General features: G+C 40.1%; 1 protein-coding gene across 1 annotated transcript in view; it reads left to right on the top strand.

Moving 5' to 3' along the window:
- Positions 1-7,266: 7,266 nt before the first annotated feature.
- The window catches only part of CLIP4 (CAP-Gly domain containing linker protein family member 4), an 81,610-nt gene continuing 69,200 nt past the window's right edge, over positions 7,267-19,676 (top strand). Inside the window, exon 1 of the mRNA XM_045447279.1 lies at positions 7,267-7,563. The gene's annotated coding sequence lies outside the window, so the exon portion shown is untranslated. The remainder of the gene's footprint in view (positions 7,564-19,676) is intronic.

Raw genomic sequence — 19,676 nt, 5'->3', positions numbered from 1 at the left:
CTGCAATAGGAAGAGGGCCTTTTATTTAACCATTTCTCATTTCTGGACATTTTGCTGGTGGCCAATTTTGTATTTTCCTAATAGAGAAAAAAAAGATGGCATTGAGCATCTCCTACAGTTGCTGAGATTGGAGTTGATATTCTGGCTTTACAGTTTTCATTTTTTCTTATGGAGCCCCATACAGCCAGTGAAAACGCTACCGTGGGTGTCAGGATGCTTTCGGAACCAGAAGGCACGTGTAAAAACCTCCTGTGCCGTGAGCAGGCTGGAAACCGACTACCGGGGCTGCTGGCGGAGCCTGAGCCTGTCACGGCCCTGGGCCCCAGGGTGCGTAATTAATAAAGTTATCTGATCTGTTTGTTTGCTGCAGAACTCAAGGGAAACACAAAGCTGTGACTCAGTGCCTGGGGGCGAGCTGTGTTAGGCATCAAGAAGTTGTTTCATTTGTCACAGCACTCGGCTGGCTCAGTAAACAAGTATGCCATGTGGGAAAATTCTCCTTTCTTCCATTTAACAGAGTGGAAAGCTCATCTGAAGGGTTCTTCGTGTACATTCTTCATTCTTCTCCTCTCGGGATTTGGGGTCCTGGCCAAATCATCTTTATGAAAACCTTTGATCTAAGTGGCTAAAATTATTTCCAAACCAATGACCAAAATAAAAGTATTTGCCTGCAGGGTCAGCTGTCAGATAGCTCTGTACCTTGTAGAATGGTTTTCTTGACTATTCCAAATAATTGAAGAAGTTCTTTATTCATTGCCACTCATTTTTCATTAAGACTAATTTTGTTTTTCTTTCTTTTCAATTGCATTTGTTTTAAATGAAAAAAAATTACTTTGAATACTGTTGAGTAATTTGAGTAGAAATGTAAGATGACCCACCTACTCTGGAAAATTGTTTCACAGTTAAACATATACCCGCTTTATGACCCATAAATTCCACTCCTAAGAATTTACCCAGGAGTATTGGATGCATAGGTCCTCAAAAGGGACCAGTACAAGAATATTCCCATTAGCTTTACTCATAATAACCTCAAGTTGGAAATAATCCAAAAATCTGTCAATAGAGAAATAAATAAATCGGGCATAATTGTACAATGGAGTCCTTCCCAGCCATAAAAGGAACAACCTATTGAAACATGTAACAATATAACTTTAAAAATTATTATGCTGAGTGAAAGAAGCCAGACATAAAGGAGTATATGCAGCATGGTTCTGTTTATATAAAGTTCCATAACATGCAAAGCAATGTAATCAATCCCTGGCAGAACAACTATACTTTTCAGCGACATCTCTTTACCATGGAAGGGGAGCCCCAATCTTTGGTGGCCAAGGAGTCTCTTCAGCCACACCTATGTTTCCAAATGAGGAAACAGAGGCTGAAAAAGTTTAGATAATTTGTTCAATCCCTATAATTAGCATATAGCTGATGTGGGATTTGGACCCTGGTCTCTCTGGTTCCAAAGCCGGTGTTACTCCTACGACATTTTTTTGGATGAGATATCTGCATTTCAAGCTCCACTTGGGATTGGTGGTTCATCTCATGTTGGACTTTTCAGTCATATGTTCAGATTCTGGCCCCCAGGAGGAGGCTTGCAGGAGTCGACAACAGGTAACTTCAGATTTGCTCTGTGGCCCAAAGAAGTCCTCCAGGCTGCCCTTCCAAACCTTCTCTGTCTCTGACTATTCCTTTGGATTGATGGCTTGGCTGGATGGTCACTGATTTTAATTTTGTCCCTGGGTGGGGACTTTCAGATAACCCCTACCTCTAAATTCTAGATTCCGCAGGAAGTCCCATGCTCCACCACCTCTGAACTCTGCCCAGACTCCGGGTCTCTGTCCCTCAGCTGGTTCACCTCCTAGGACGCTAGCTAGCCAGAGTGCTGGCTGGGGGCAGGGAATTAAATATATAAAATAACTTCATATTAACTTCTGATTAAAGTTGCTACCAGAGGAAGACAGTGTCGGACTTCTATTCTTAGAGACATTTTAAAGTAAGAGGTGTTGATTTCAGCCAAAATGTTCTCATTTCATAAGCATGCTTGCATTTCACAAGCATTGTAATTTTTATTTTTGCTTATTACCTTCCCCTCTTTTCTTCTACCTGTATATATACTTTGCACAGCTGTTAATCGTATTGTACATGCCATTATATTAACTTCGTTCACTAAAAACACATTATAAACATTTTCCGCGTTACTCTGTTTCAAAGCACTTAACGGGAAAAACTGTGTTGTATATAATCAAGTCAATAACCTCTTACTTTAAGAGAAAGATAAATAGCAGAGTCCCTAGGTATAAATCACAGCACAATTTTGAATTTGCTAACTCTTCTTCCTCCATGCAGGTGTTTCTCAGAGAGAATACCATCACAGAGATGCATATAGACATAACCACACACCTGCCCTGTGGTGTAGGTAGATGGAGAAGAGGGTGATCAAATGTACAGGGTGTGTCTGAGAAGCCCATGCCTAGCAAAGACAAACATCTTGGAAGTGATGAGATGGGGACTTACACCTCAGGTCTGGCTGACTCTCAGGCTGTAGTTCTTTGCATATTTAGGTTATTTCTATTTGAGAGAGAGATGGAGAGAGAGAGAGAGAGAGCAGGTGAGAGGGGCAGAGGGAGAGAGAGAGAGACGGAGAAGGAGAGAGAGAGAATCCCAAGCAGGCTCCACGCTCAGCATGAAGCCCGACGTGGGGATTGATCCCACAATACTGGGATCATGACTTGAGCTGAAATTAAGAGTCAGATGCTCAACCAACTGAGCCACCCAGGAACCCCTGAAATATCCTTATCCTTGTAGGTAAATCTTTGATCACATTTGTGATTATTTCCTAAGGATAGATTCTGGATGTGGAATTGCTTAGCCAAAGAATGTAAACATTAAAATAATTTAATTGACTTAATTTTTCTAGAATAGTTTTAAGTTTCCAGAAGAATTGAGGTGAGAGTTCCCATATACTCCCCATTTGCACAGTTTCTCCTATAACAACATCTTACATTAGTGTGGTATATTTATTACAATTATTGAATCAATCATAATTATTAGCTAAGGCCCACACTTTATTCAGAGTTCCTTAGTTTTTACTTAATGTCATTTATCTGTCTTAGGATTCCATCCAGAACACATTACATTTAGTCATCATGACTTCTTAGGCTCCTCTTGACTATGACAGTTTCTCAGGCTTGCCTTGTTTTTGATGACCTTGACAGTTTTGAGGAGTACCGGTCAAATTGTTGGATGTCAATTGGGATTTGTCTGACGTTTTTCTCATGATTAGATTGGTGTTATGGATTTTTGAGAGGAAGATCATAGAGGTAATGTGCCATTTTTATTACATCATATCAAGAGTACATACTATCAACATGATTTACAACTGGCGATATTGACCTTGATCACCTGGCTGATACGGTGTACGTAAGACTGCTCCACCGTGAAGGTGTTTCCCTATCCCATTTCTCTACTATACTCTTTGGAAGTATGATCGGCAGCCACGCATAGGGAGTGGGGAGTTATGCTCCCTCTGAATATAAACATTTTTAAGACTTTTGGTACAAATTGTGAAATTATTCTCTAGGAAGAAAGACTATATACCAGTCTACATTCCAAGCAGGAGTGTGAATATGTATCTATATTATTGTAAACTTGCCAGCATTGGATATTGTCCTTTTAAAAAACCCTGCTGATTTTAAAGAGTAAAATTGACATCTCCTTTCAATTTGCATTCATGAATTTATTGGAGAGTTTGTGTATTTTAAAAACTATATGCTCTGTTGGCCACTTGCATATGTTCTGTCAAGGGTTACTTGTACATTCTTTGCTCATTTGTAGAAACTGGGGTGTATATCTTTGCTTTGTTAATTTTCAGAATATTAGTATTTTAATTGGTCATATATGTTGCCATGTTGCCAGTATTTTTTTTAAGTTTTCCTTTTGCCTTTTAGTTTTATGATATTTTTTGGAGTACGAAAGTTTTCATTTCACACAACCAACTCTTTGGTCTTTCTCTTTATAATTTTTATCTTTGTTGTCATGTTTAGAAAGGTTAAATTTATACCTTGTGAAACACCTGGACAAATTTGTAATTGGGAATTTGTCAGTATTATTATTCTTTTAGGAAGTTATTATTTTTAAGTGTCGGTTTCCTGTGAAATGGGGGGATAGGACTTAGCTAGATCGAGGTTTGGCTCTGAAACAGTTAACACATTTCAAGCACACCTTTGAGATGGACACATTTCAAGATGGATAATGCAAATTAGGGACTCTCAAGAATTTCTGGGACTGGTTTTAATGTTTTAAAGAATTCTTTTTTTTTTTTTATTTTTTTTTTTAATTTATTTTTTTTTTTTCAGCGTTTATTTATTTTTGGGACAGAGAGAGACAGAGCATGAACGGGGGAGGGGCAGAGAGAGAGGGAGACACAGAATCGGAAACAGGCTCCAGGCTCTGAGCCATCAGCCCAGAGCCCGACGCGGGGCTCGAACCCACGGACCGCGAGATCGTGACCTGGCTGAAGTCGGACGCTTAACCGACTGCGCCACCCAGGCGCCCCTTAAAGAATTCTTAAAATGGAAGTGAACTGGCTGACAGGATACTATGTTCTTTGGGGCCACAAAATGGCAAACTAATGGGGTGACTTGAAAATATGTAAGTGACCACTATGAACTTTAAAGTGAAAGATGAGCTTTAAAGTATATGAAGATAAGAAATGTGATTATTAAGTAAAGAGGCAAGTTAATCACTGTCCTCCAGTAATTTACATATCCAAATGAGTCCTCAGAAATGGGGAGCTGGGGGCTTGGGAGTGATGGGGTAGTGGGGGTGGCCATAAACATGTATTTCAACAAGTAGCTATTCCACTCCCCCCACCCCAAATTTTCAGAACAGTCTGGTTGAGAATTTTCTTCTGAGCCAACTTCAGTCATGAAATAAAATTAATCTAATTACGGTTAGTTGTGCCTCCCAAAGTAAAATAGAACATGGAAATAAAGCAGAATGTGGTGTGGCAGACTGGGATGTGGAATGTTGATGGAGGTGCTTTTGTCTCTCCTTTTACTCATCAGAGGTCTTCAGTGCATCTCTAGCCCCTTTCCTCACGGCCACGTTGGGGAAGCCCTTTTGTGAAGCACCAGAGAGCAAGTCAATGAATCACCAGCTTCAGAGTTCAAAGCCTCCACTCAGGTATTAGATGGAAAAGATCTGCAAGGAGATTGGAGGAGACACAACAGCCGCCTGCCCCCCAATTCTTTCCATAGTTAAAGAATACCTCCTGAGTTAGGAAGAGAGAAGCCACAGGGTTCTGTGTGAGTGTGGCACTTCTGTGCCCACCTCTGATCTCAAGGCCTCATGGGGGTGGTTCCTGAGAGAAGAGGTTCTCAAGCCCCTTTCCTGGGCCGTAGCCTGAGGCTGGGAGATAACAAGCCAGAAAGCTTTGGGGAGGAGAGCCTCATATGCCCTTGAAGTGCTAGAAGAGAAGGCTGGTGTGGCATGTCTCCATACAAAAGGATGGGAGACTTGCCCACCCTAGGCTCCCACAGTCAGACTGGCAGAAACAGATCACCTACAATGTCCTGAAGGCTTCCATGTGGAACAAATCTACCAGAGAAAGAAAGCTAGGGGGTCAGCTAGCCCAGGATGAGGCTGAGACCCAGGTGGATGGAGCTGCCTGCCCTTTCAACAGAGAGAACTAGTGGGAACCCCCTTGTGCCCCATAGATCGCTCAGGTCACCTCTCAAGGGAGCACATGTCATCTACTGGATAGGACAGAGGAAGACCAAGAAGGGGGCTCCTCGGATAAGCTCTTGAGAGCTGAGATCAGTTCCAGGGAAGAGAAGCAGAGGGGTGAAAAGAGAGAGAGTTTTAAACTGAATTGTGACTGAATTATAAACTTGAATTGACTAAGAAATGACTGAATTTGAATGAGTTTATCTGAGAGTGACTAGATTAAATTTTCTCTGCTTTGAGGCAGAATGGAGGCTTAAGGCAGAAATTACACTCAATTATAGAAGAATAGAGAAAATTACATTTTTGCACACTTGAGTCAGTGACTGTGAAATCTGTGCTGGTTCCAATAATTATAGGCAGCCAGGTGTCAGCAAAATCTCAAGAATAGACCATGGAAGCTATAGGCTGCTTTTCCAAGTTATTACTTCATCTGTTGCTGCAGCCCAAAAGGTCAGTACAATGTCTTATCATCAGAAATCATGACAAAATCCATTCAAAGCTCTGTTCAGTATGTTCTCTTTATATCAGAGACAGAACCAACACTTGTTGGTGGAAAAAACAAAAAACAAAAAACAAAACACAACTTTTTTTGGAGTCTAGGTTATAACCCTATGACCAAAGGGGGAAGATAGGAAATAGCAGGTAATGCTGGATGCCTTCTGTTTCCCTCCTCCAGATCCACTCTACACACTTCTTTTTTTTTTTTTTTAATGTTTATTTTTTTATTTTATTTATTTTTTTTTTTAATTTTTTTTTTCAACGTTTATTTATTTTTGGGACAGAGAGAGACAGAGCATGAACGGGGGAGGGGCAGAGAGAGAGGGAGACACAGAATCGGAAACAGGCTCCAGGCTCTGAGCCATCAGCCCAGAGCCTGACGCGGGGCTCGAACTCACGGACCGCGAGATCGTGACCTGGCTGAAGTCGGACGCTTAACCGACTGCGCCACCCAGGCGCCCCATTAATGTTTATTTATTTGAGAGAGAGAGAGAGAGAGACAGAGAGAGAGCAAGCTGGGGAGAGGCAGAGAGAGGAGGGGACAGAGGATCCAAAGCAGGCTCTGTGCTGACAGCAGAGAGCCAATGAGAGGCTCGAACTTGTGAACCATGAGGTCATGACCTGAGCCAAAGTTGGATGCTTAACCTACAGAGTCTCCCAGGTGCCCCACTCTACACACTTCTGCACCCTTGCCAGTACTCTGGGAGACGGATCCCAAGTGCTCCAGCCCTAGAGATGCACTGGCCGAGACTTGGAGGAGGGAGAAGTAAGTCCAGGCAATGATTCCTCAGCTTCCCTTTGCGAGAGTCTCCTCAGCTTCTAGGCTTCTTCCTTGCCATGACACGAAGGACCAGGCCCTATTTCGGGCCATTTTTCTTCTGGAAGCCATTTTTCTTCTTCCACTATTGCTTCCAGCAGCCTAGGAGGTAGCTTAAAAGTCCTAACTATGGTTTCTGGCCCTTTAAATCTGGTATCCATAGCACCACAGGCAATGTCATTATTATGTATTTGCTGTCTGTTGAAAAGCAGGCTGTTGCACTCAAAGGAGGACTCCACCACAGGGAGTCAAGTCAAAGCTGGCCACCACCACCCTGGCTTTCTGTAATTGGAATCTGCTTATGGGCCCAAGGGAGCCCATTATGAAAACACCTATTTTCATAGACTCCCAACCAACACTCTAAACAATTTGTGCTCTTGCTGAGGAAGACCCATGAGATATTGAAAAATTTTTTTTCTGGGTGACATTGAAAGAATAGTGTCATGTTCGGGTAAGTTTCACTATAAAATGAATCTCACGCCCACCAACGCCTCCGATGAAACTTCATTTCTGCAAAGGCAAAGGTGAGCGTCCTCAACAAAGTATACTGTTATTTTAAACAAGTTAACATGGGTTGCAGTAGTTGGACATGTGCTGTGAGGCAATTTAGACATATTTTACAGAACTGTATCCTTTCCTATATAATAACACCAGAAGTCAAAAGTCTGTTCAGTGCTAAAAACCTGAATGGAGTATTAAAAATGCTTCACAATCCACAACTTTTTTGCTTTTTTTACGATTGATGAGCCAATATTGATACATTACTCTTAATTGAAGTCTGTAATTTACATGATGGTTTACTCTGTGTTGTATATTCTATGGGTTTTGACAGATGTGTAAAGTCATATATCCCCCATTACAGCATGGTACAGAATGGTTTCACCGCCCTTAAAAATCCTTTGTGCTCTACCTATTAATCCTTCCCTTCTTCCCTCCCCAGCCCCTGGCAACCACTGATCTTTTTACTGTAGGCTTTTCAGACTGGCTTCTTTCAGATCTTTTTACTGTAGCCTTTTCAGACTGGCTTCTTTCAGACTGGACAATATATATTTAAGGGTCCTTGAAGTCCTTTCATGACTTGATAACTCATTTCTTTTTACCACTTTCAATATTCCATCGTATAGATGTACCACAATTTGTTTGTCCATTCCCTTACTGAAGGACGTGTTGGTTATTTCCAATTTTTGGTAATTATGAATAACTTTGCTGTAAACATTTATGTGCAAGGTTTTGGACACAAATTTTCCAACTGGGTAAATATGTAGGGGTGAGATTGCTGCATCATAAGGTAAGACTACACAGTACTTAGCTTTGTAAGAAACTGCCCAACTGTCTTTCAAAGTGGCTGTACCAATTTTCATTCCCACCAGCAATGAATGAGAGTTCCTTTTGCTCCACATTCTTGCCAGAATTTCATATTGTCAGTGTTTAGGATTTTAGCCATTCTGATAGAATTGTAGTGGTATCTCATTGTTGTTTTAATTTTCATTTCCCTGATAGCATATGATATTGAGCATCTTTTCATATGCCTCCTTGCCATCTTCTTTGGTGAGGTCTGTTCAGATCATTTGCCTAAGTTGTGCTGTTTTCTTACTATTGAATTTTAGGAGTTGTATATTTGGGATACAAGTTATTCATCAGATACGTAGTTTTGCAAAGATTTTCTCCGAGTCTATGGCTGTGTTTTCATTCTTTTAACTTCTTCTGCAGAGCAGAAGTTTTAAGTTCTAATGAAGTCCAACTTGTATTTGGTGTTGTATCTAAAAAGTCATTACCAAATGCAAGGTTACCTAGATTTTCTCCTTTGTTGTTTTCTAAGTTTTATAATTTTGCATTTGGCATTTATATCTGTGACCCATTTTGAGTTAGTTTTTGTGATACATGTAAGTTCTGTGTCTAGATTCATTTTTCTGTATGTGAATGTCCAGTTGTTCCAGCACCATTTATGGAAAACACTATTCTTTTTCCATTGAATTCTCTTTGCTCCTTTGTGAAAGAGTGGTTGTATTTGTGTGGGTATATTTTGCTCTGTATTCTATCCTGCTGATATAATTGTCTTTTCTTTTGCCAATACCACACTGTCCTTCAATACTGTAGTTTTATCCTAAGTCTTTAAGTCTGGTCAGCCATTTGACTTTGTTCTTCTTCAACACGGTGTTGGTCATTCTGGGCCTTTTACTTTTCCATATAGACTTTAGAACCAGTTTCTCAATATCCACAAAATAATACACTGGGATTTTGATTGCAATTGAATTGGATGCATGAATCAAGTTGGGAAGAACTGACTTAATTATCTTGAGCCTTCTTTTCCATGAACATGGAATAGCTTTCTATTTATTTAGACGTTCTTTGATTTCTTTCATGCAAGTTTTCTAGTTTTCCTCATTTAGATCTTGTACATATTTTGTTAGATTTATACCTAAGCATCTCTCTCTCTCTTTCTCTTTTTTTATACTGTTTATAGAGTTGCTTCTAATTTCAAATTCCCATTGTTCATTGCTGGTATACAGGAAAACAATTGACTTTTGTATATTGGTCCACATTAAACATTTTTTTTAATGTTTATTTATTTTGAGAGAGAGAGAGAGAGAGAGAGAGAGAGAGAGAGAGAGAGAGCACAAGCAGGGATGGGGCAGAGAGAGAGGGAGACACAGAATCTGAAGCAGGTTCCAGGCTGTGAGCTGTCAGCACAGAGCCTGACGCAGGGTTTGAACCCGAGAGCCATGAGATCATGACCTCAGCCAAAGTCAGATGCTCAATCGACTGAGCCACCCAGGTGCCCCAATTGGTCCACATTTTAAATGTCTTCTTTGCCTTTTATTTCTTTGCTTCCTTTTGTCTTTTGAAAGAGAGGAAGGAACTCAGGATCTGGAGAAAGATATTAAATTAAACATTTTAATTCAATTTTATTTTTAAAGTTTATTCTTTATTTTGAGAGAGCAAGAGTGGGGGAGGGACAGAGAGAGGGAGAGAGAGAGAATCCCAAGCAGGCTCCACATTGTCAGCTCAGAGCACGATGTAGGGCTCAAACTCACAAACCTTGAGATCATGACTTGAGCCAAAATCAAGAGTTAGATGCTCAATTGACTGAGCCACCTGGGTGCCCCAATGTTTTCACATGAGTGACTAATATACAAAACAGCATATAATTGGATTTTAAAATGTTTCCTTTTTTAGTTAAAGGGAGAAATTAGAGAGCTAGCTCCCCATGGAAGAGGTGAGATATAGGAAGGGTCTGGAGGGGTAGTTGGATTTGGATAGGAGGAGGTAGATTGCAGGCAAAGTCTAAGCAGAAGAATGGCATGTATAGGATGGGGAGGTGCGAGTGAAGGGGTAGGTTTTATCACATTGGGCAGAGGTGGGAGATGACTTTGAAGAATGTCGTGTGAGTAATCAGAACTTGATAAAGTGCTCAGAGGGAGTTTCTAAACAGATCCTTTGGGTCTGGTTCTTTTAGGACCATTGGTTTTTGGTTTCACATATACCTCAAGGCAGATATTCTGAACCATTTGCTTCTTTGAATCAGAATTACAGGCATATGCCAGGAAGTGTTTCTAAAGAGAAGCACTGCCCTTCTGGGGAAAAACTACCAAATGGGGTTGCAGGTTTTTCATTTGCCCCAAGAGTAGAATTTCACATACGTACATCAGGAAGAAAGCAACCTACTTGAGAGGTCAAAAATAGTGATACAGATGCCAAGGGAGGTTTCTTTGAGTTTCCCAGGCCCCTTGCTGGCTGGCTGCGTTGAACTCAGTCTCTTTGAAGAACTCTGTCATTACTGGGGGGCAGGAGAACTCTGTGGCGTCTCTTAGGAGGGAGGAAAGCAATGAGGGAATTGTATGAATTCCAAAGCTTTAATCTCTTCTTACCACAAAGAGAAGAGCACACAGGGCATTAAATGCCCTATTTTTTTTTTTTCCTTGGTCTGAGTTAACTTACCTCATGAGACCTCTCTAGTGTTATACGTAATTGCTTATTCAGGTCACCAATAATGACACTGCAGGGATTCAAGGAAGTTTTCATGGTGAAAGGACACATCCATATTTAGAACTAGTCACTACCTCCTCCACAGACATTACCTTCCTTCATAAAACCTCTCTGAATCCAACTCTTTCCACTCCCACTCCCACCTCCACCCTGATCACCTGAATTCAAGCCACCTGCCTGACAGCCACATACTAGATCTCCTTAACTATAGAGTCCCTCTCATAATGACCTGGGGTCAAAACCTTGGATCCATTCTTTTCCTTCACAAAGTCTTGTTCATTCTTTCTATGAAGCATCCCTAAACATTCACAAGAACATCCCATGCATTGCTCTTGTCTTGGGTCCACTGTTACTCATGTTTATCTCTCTGCCTGGTGTTTTTCTCTTGTCTCTCACCATTTTAAGCACATACCCAGATATCCAGCTAAATTTGAACTTCAGATAAACAATAATTAAAAAAAATAATTTGGTACATACTTCTACTAAAAAATTATTTGTTATCTGAAATTCAAATTTAATTGGGCAGCCTATATTTTATGTGTCAACCCTACCACTCTGGAACTTTTCTTAATGATCCAATTCTTCCTTATCTGATTTTTTAGTTCCTAAAATACCTAATGCAGCCTTTCATTATATGCTATCTTATAATTATCGATTACGTATACAGTATTAACACTTATTGAGCAATTATTCAGCATCAGGCACTGTGCTTAGTTCTTTTCATACAATAGCTCATTGAATTCATACAAGAAATATGTGATAAAGTAGATCCTACTATGATACCAATTTTATAAATGAGGAGGCTGAGTTTTTGAGAAGTTATTTTGTGTGTTCAAGGTCCCAAATCTAATTAAACTTGAACTTTAGTTTTTCTGTAGGGTGACCAACTTGTTCTGGTATCCCTGGCACTGTTCTGGTTTTAAAATTGAAAGTACTCACACCCTAGAAACCCTTTAAGTTCCAGGCAAACCTTATATGTCTGGCTTCAAAGTCTGGGATTCTATCTTGCTTCCAATTTTTTTGAGATTTAATGTTTCTGCGCTCAGTTATATTAGAAAGTCACCAAGGACAGGGTGATATCTAATAGTATTTACTGACACCAAGAATTATTTAGTAAGTGCTTGACAAATGAGGACCAGAAGCTCCCCTCCAAGGCCACACCTCTTTTCTTGAGCCTCTTTGGATTGCAGACGCTCAGGACTGTGTGGGTGTGTGTAAGGGCAGCTAATCTTAGATGCAGCTGAGACCTGAGCGTGGCCACTGGCCTCTGCAATAGAGACACAAAATGGACCATGATGTCACTGACCATTGCTTACAAAGATGCTAAGCTATTGTTACTAGCAACAGTGCCCCTAAGTTAGTGAAAATGCAGCTCCTTGGTAGGTGTGTGGTGCCTCACTTGACAAGCTGAACCTTGAGAGACTCCCTGCTTTGAAGACTGAGTTAGGGCTTGGATGAGGCTGGAGAAACAGAAACCATGGTGCCAAGAAAAGGAGCGCAATAGGGTGGGTAGCAAGACCATCAGCACCTTGATGGATGGACAGCACCCAAGGAAGCTGAGTGGCTGTTTCTTCACTGGGAATATGCTTTTGTGCAATGCACATATATCCAAAAGATTATTATGTTATTACATTATTATATAACAACCAAATGGTTAAAATGATGATATGTAGGTGTTATTGTTATGCTGCAAAGTGGTTAATGGGGTGTGATGGGAAAGGCAGAAACAATAGATTTCCATCCCCCAGGGACATCTGTATAACTTGTCTCCACTTCATTTTGAATGCAGGTCATTACTGTGCATACTTACACCAAGTTAAATTAAGCTATCTGTGGAGAAATCATTTATAAAAATAATTTTCTATTTAAAAGAACTAGTTAAATTGAATTGATAAAGGCTAACACTTTCAAGGCAACTTTGTTTTTAGTTGCTGAGTTTCACTTCAAAATGCTTGAATTTTTAGTATGCTTTTGTTTTAGGCTTTTTATTAAGAGAGCGTAACAGATATGGGGCATAAGGGTCAGACAGGAGTTTCTATTTTGAACAGTGCTGACAGATTCCATGGTGGCTTTTCCTCATCCTCATAAATGTCTCTTAGCCTCTTACTGTGACATTCAAGGCCATTCCTGATCTATTCTCAACCTCCCTTTCCAGCTCATCTTCTACCAATTCATGCTACGGACTCTGCACCACTTAAGCCCTTTGCTGTCCTCCAAACACATGTTTAGCTTTTCTGCCTCCAAGCCTTTCTCTTGCAAAGCATTGTGGTTAAGAGTTTAATCTCTTGAACTAGACTGCCTGGGTTCACATCCAGGTTCTGCTATTTACTGAGTGATCCTGAGCAAGTTGCCTAACTACCTTATGCCTATTTCTCCAACTGGAAGGTGAAACTAAAATGATATTTCTTCTTCAGAAGTAAAATAATTAATGAAAGTGCTTCGAACAATGCACAGCACATACTAAGCCCTCAGTTAATGCTGGCCCCTCATGCATGTAACTGGAGCTCGTTATCCTCCCCACTTAACTCAGAATATATCTTTTCCTCGAAGCCTTTCCTGATCACCCCATCCTGCAATGTGTGCTCCCTCTTGGGAAATCCCTAGACACTGCTTCTTTGGCACGTCGTTGGCGTTCTTTTCTCATGTTCATGTCTCATGACCACATGTGATTGTTTTCCTCCAGCTAGCCCACTTTGAGTTAGGCTTTGTACTCATGACAACAGTGGGAGGCAGGTATTTTTTATCTCATTTTACAAAGGAACAAACTAAGGCCCACAGAAGTTAAGTGATTTTCCAGGGTTACTGAGCTGGGGAGAGAAGGTTCTGGGGGCTCCAGCTCAGTTTGCACATGATGACAGCTTCAACACTCTTCCTCCTATCCTAGAAAACAAGGAGCAAATCTTATACTGTGGTAGACTCCATACTTTCCTTTAGGAAGGAGGTATTCAGTTTATTCCTGATTTGATGGGTTAATATGCAATTTGGTTGCCTTGCTAAGTGTCATTCAGGGCTTATGGTTGTGATTATTTTGATGATGATGAAGATATTGCATGGGATATTTTGATGGGCCTTAAAAGGATGGACTGTAACTTACTCTTCTTGGGTTGAACCCTATGTGAATCTAAAAACACAATTCACATTTATTTTTATCGTAACTGTTCCCTGCTGTTGCAAATATGATTAGATGAGGAATGTCAAAACCCATCTTATTATCAATGCTGTTTTTGTCACAGAGGAGACTTTCTCCCAGCTAATTGGTCTGTCAATGGTTCTCTTTGTTAGGTGAGTCATTTGATCCATTGTTGACAAGGTGCAAACTGCTCTCTACCCCCCACAGGGTGGGGGAGGGGGAGGATGCTCCAGTGGGTCTGACAGTCTTTCAACCCCTAATCAAGATGCTATTAAGCAGCTGATAGTTTACAGTGAACAGAGATGAAACTGTATTGGTTTTGTAAGCAGCTGCTGGAAAGACAACTTGATAGAGCTTTAGTGATGTATGAATGCTTCCCATTTTAGAGTGTGTGCATGCATGTGATACAAAGACAACTTCTGTGATTTCTCAACTCCTTGGATATGATAGTTATCTTTTCTGTGACTGAAATCTTAAAGAACCAGGCCCATTTTATCAACAAATATTTATTGAATTTGTATTATGTGCCAAGTACTAGGTTCTAGGTACTCAGGATGCAGCACTGACAAAAATAGACTAAAATTTCTTCCCTCTGGAGCTTTTTCTTTTAAAGCTTTTTATTAGGGAAAAAATTTCAAATGTATGCAAAAGAAGAAATAATAATACTCATCATTCAGCTTTAATAATGATCAATATTTTGTCATTCTTTTTTCATCTATCCCTTCTACCATACACTTATATTTTTACTTGAATAAATTTGACATGTAACCTTGTATTGGTTTAAGGTGCATAGCATGTTATTTTGATACATTTGTATATTATAATATGATTGCCAGTGTAGTGATATTTATCATATTACATAATCACAGCACAATATCATTGTATACATTCATTACGTGTGCATTAGGTCTCTAAGACTTATTTACCATTCATTATAAGTTTGTGTCTTTAAACACCATCACTCTTATCCACCCCATCCACCAGCCCCTGTTAAGCACCATTTTACTAAATTTTACAGGTTTAACTTTTTTGATTCCACATAAAAGTGATATCTTTATACTTATCTTTCTCTGTTTGACTTTGCGTAGTTGCTCAAAGCCCATCTATGTTGTGGCATATCCTGTCAGATATAGTTCTTCCGCATGGCTGTATAATATTCCACTGTGTATATGTATCACATCTTTTTTATCCATTCACCCACTGATGGCTATTTGGGTTGTTTCCATATCTTGATGATTGTGAATAATGCTATGATAAACATGGGAGTGCAGATACGTCGCTGAACTCCTGTTTTCATTTCCTTTGGGTTTAAATCCAGAAGTGGAATTGCTGGATTGTATGGTAAACCTATTTTAAATTTTTTGAGGAACCTCCATATTGATTTCCATCGTGCTTGGACCAATTTGCTTTCCCATCACACACTTATGGACCACTTTAAAGCAAATCTCAGACATTAAACATTTTATCATAAATACTTTAGTATGAATTTCTAGCAGATAAGAACTTTTTTTAATGTATATTTTTGAGAGAGAGAGAGAGAGAGAGCACACATGAGCATGTGAGTGGGGGAGGAGCAGAGAGATATAGGGACAGAGGATCTGAAGCAGACTCTGTGCTGACAGCAGACAGCCCAATGTAGGGTTCGAACTCACAAACCAGGAGATCATGATCTGAGCCAAAGTCAAACACTTTGCGCCCCAGATAAGGACTTTTTAACAAAAACGTAATCACATGTTATTCTCATTCCTAAAAAAGTTAACAAAAACTTCTTGATACAATTTAATGTCCAGTTCATGTTAAATTTCCCTCAACAGCCTCAAGAATTTTTTTACATTTCTTTGTTTGATCCAGATCTAAATGCTCTGCACATTATAGTTTGTAGATAGAGCTCTTATGTCTCTTTCAATCTACACCAGTTTCCCTTAGCTACTTTTTGATTGTAGGAATTGGGTTATTTTCCCTGTAGAAGTTTCCACATTTTGGACTTGGCCTATTACATGCTCATGATGTAATTTATGATATTCCTTCATGCTTCCTGTTTTCTATAAAATGATATTTGTATCTAGAGACTTGGTTAAAGTATGTTTCAATGAGGGGCGGGGGCGTTGGAACTAACATCCTAGTGGAAACCATCTCGATGCTGCTATTATGTGCCAGAGATGTTTCTGGAGCTGCCTTGGTGGCCATAGCTTTGAGCAGCCAGTGTGAAAGACTTGTTCCTTAGAGAGGCAGTTTTAATCCTGATGCCATGAAACATTCCCTGTGTTCCTTCTTACTTATGTTGGCCTGTAAAGAACACTTTTTAAAAATAGTTTATTTATTTATTTTTGAGAGAGAGAGAGAGAGAGAGAGAGAGAGAAGGGGAGGGGAAGAGAGAGAGGGAGACAGAATCCCAAGCAGGCTCCATGCTGTCAATGGAGAGCCCAACATGGGGCTCAAACTCATGAACTATGAGGTCATGACCTGAGCTGAAACCAAGGTTCAGACACTTAACCACTGAGCCACCCAGGCATCCTACCATAAAGAAGACTTTAAAAGTTGTTGTATCACGTGGTGTTGGGGAATGGCCCAACTGGAGGACATGGGAAGCAGTTCCCACATAGGAATGAGTTGGGTTTGAAAACTTCATTTGTTTGTGTCTTTTTGGGAATTAGACTAACAAAAGAGAGAATAAACTTATAGAAGAGCACGAATCTAAATTAGGCCAGTTGAGTTAGAATATTTGAGGGAGTCTCTGGTTTATTTTGTGAAAGGTATTCAGGAGATTCAAGTGTGCAACCAAGAATGAGAACCAAGGATTCAGATAATAAGGCTTGTGAGGTCTTCAGTTTGTAGTCTGCTTCAGCAGGCAGGTCCTCACTTGAAGCTTTGAGAGAGAAAAGGAGATTCTTCAGAAGAAAGCAAGCCCAGGTGACAGCAGTAGGAAGTTCCTGGGGTCTCTGGTGACTATCAATTTGAAAGGATTTCAGTGGTATTGATGAATTTCTCCATTAATAAATGATGTTATGAACTTTTCTTAAAAATGGGGAATGGGGCTTTGGTTTGGAAAATCCAGAACTATGAAGGAAAAGATGACTCCAGTGAACAAACAGAAGAATCAAGCTGTCATTTACCGACATGGGAAGGGTGTGGGGTAGGGTTCTATTCTGAACATATTACATTTGAGATGCTTATTATACACTATAGATTAGATGTTGAGCAGGCAGTGGATATATGTCTGAAGTTCAGGGCTAGAGATAGAAATTTTGGAATCCTGAAAATAGAGATAGCATTTAAAGCCTTGGATGGGATGAGATCATCTAGTAAATGAGAGAATGGCTTCCTGGAAGCCACGTGAAGGTTACAAACAGTTTCTCTGAGGCATATCTAGGAGGGTGATTGCTGAGTCATAAAGCACGCTGATAATTTTTTTCACTAGACACTGCCAGCTTGCTCAATGGAATGTATTTACCAGTTTAAATTCCCACCAGCAGTGCATGAGGATTCCCATTTCCCCATATCTTTGCCAATATTTGGGATTTTTCTAATTTTTGCTAAGCTGATGGGTGAGGCACTGGTGTGTTGGTGCTGGCTCATGAGAGCAGACTGAACACACTTCTTCCAAAATCCTTGTTCAATGACTTCCTGCTGGTAGTTTGAAATTGGCACATGGAAATTAGCAAACGCTAAAATTAGGACTGCCCCTGCCCTAACCCCCCAGAGCTGGTTTTTAAATATACCAGCATCCCAGTGGCTATAGGTAGCACCATACTTTTTGTTGTGTTTCTATTCTCTCCTCTCTAGAGGGTTTGAGCAGCTCTTCTATGCTTGCATGCCATTCTGGCTTTTCCTTCGGCCTATTTCTATCCTTTTCTCATTTTTATATTGGATTTTCTGACTTCTTTTTGTTGACTTGCAAGCGTTCCTTATATATTTTAGATATTAATCCCTAAATACTTTTGAACACATCATATACCTTCTCCCAGTTTGTCAGCTGCTGTTAACTTTTTCTATAGTAGTCTTCATTGGAGAAAAGCCTTCATTGTGATGTATGGCAAATCTCCCAGCCTTTTGTTTTAAGGTTTGTACTTTTGTAGTCTTGTTTTATGAAGTAAGTCCCTACCCCCATGTTCATAAAGACATTCTCCTACATCTTCCTTCTACCTTTCAAATGTAGGTCTTTAATTCATCTAGAGTTCTCCTTTGTTTTTGTTTTTTGTCTTTTTTTTTTTAATTTTTAATTTTATTTATTATGTGAGAGACAGCACAAGTTGGGGAGGGGCAGAGAGAGAGAGGGAGACACAGAATGTAAAGCAGGCTCCAGGATCTGAGCTGGCAGCACAGAGCCTGATGCGGGGCTCGAACTCACAAACCATGAGATCATGATCTGAGCCAAAGTCGGACGCTTAATCGACTGAACCACCCAGGTGCCCCATGGGGTTCACCTTTGTATATGGTAGACATGGAGCATCCAGCTTTATTTCTTCATAAACTAAGCCAGTTTCCCCAACAATATCATCTAAATGACATATATTTTTCTCATTGATTTGTGGTACCACCTTTACATATGTTGAGGTCTCACGGTCTGCTTCTGAGCTCCTTATTCTGTTTTACTGTTCTATTTCTGTTCTAGGACCACCCTATTTTTTTTTTTTGTCACTATGTGGTAATAATAATATCTGGCAGGGCAAGCTTCCTGTCTTTGCTGTTGCTTTTCCAAACTGACTTAACTATGAAAACTTTTATTTTTCCTCATATGTTTATTGAAGTTCCTTAAACTTTGAGTTGGTATAACATTGCATTTAGAAATTAGATGGATTTTTACAATGTCAAGGCATCCTATCCATGGCATGTCTTCATTATTCAATCTTCTTTAAAACATTTTTTTAATGTTTTTATTTATTTTTGAGACAGAGACAGAGAGCATGAGCAGGGGAGGGGCAGAGAGAGGGGGAGACACAGAATCTGAAGTGGGCTCCAGGCTCTTGAGCGGTCAGCACAGAGCCCGACGCAGGGCTCTAACTCACAGAGTGTAAGATCATGACCTGAGCTGAAGTTGGACGCTCAACTGACTGAGCCACCCAGGCACCCCTCAATCTTCTTTTATGTCCTTAAATAGAATTTTAGAATTTTCTCCATAAAGTTCTTACAAGTTGTTAGGTTAATTCCTGGATATTATGCTTAAGGGTTTTATTGCTATTGTAAATCTTATTGTCTATTATATTTCCTGGTTGCTTACTGCTGATATAGAGGAAACTATTTTTAGCAATTGATCTTGTCCTTGACAACCTTAATGAACTCACTTATTACTTCTAATAGTTGATTCTGTTAGCTTTTCTCTGATGATGATCCTATCATCTGCAGATATAGATTTTAGGGGCTCTACCCAGGGCTCTGATATTTTGCATTTCACGACTTCTGCTAGTTGGGCTTCGATTTGGCACCCCTACGTCCTGATGGCCCCTACATCCAGATTCTGAAAACTGAGCCTTGTCTTCTTCTCAGTGAATGATATGATATCCTGCCCAATACCTCAGTCCA

This window comes from Leopardus geoffroyi, chromosome A3 (genome assembly GCF_018350155.1).
Source record: "Leopardus geoffroyi isolate Oge1 chromosome A3, O.geoffroyi_Oge1_pat1.0, whole genome shotgun sequence".
Lineage (NCBI taxonomy): Eukaryota > Metazoa > Chordata > Mammalia > Carnivora > Felidae > Leopardus > Leopardus geoffroyi.
The sequence above is the reverse complement of the archived record's forward strand: the minus strand, read 5'-3'. Positions and strand labels throughout refer to the sequence as shown.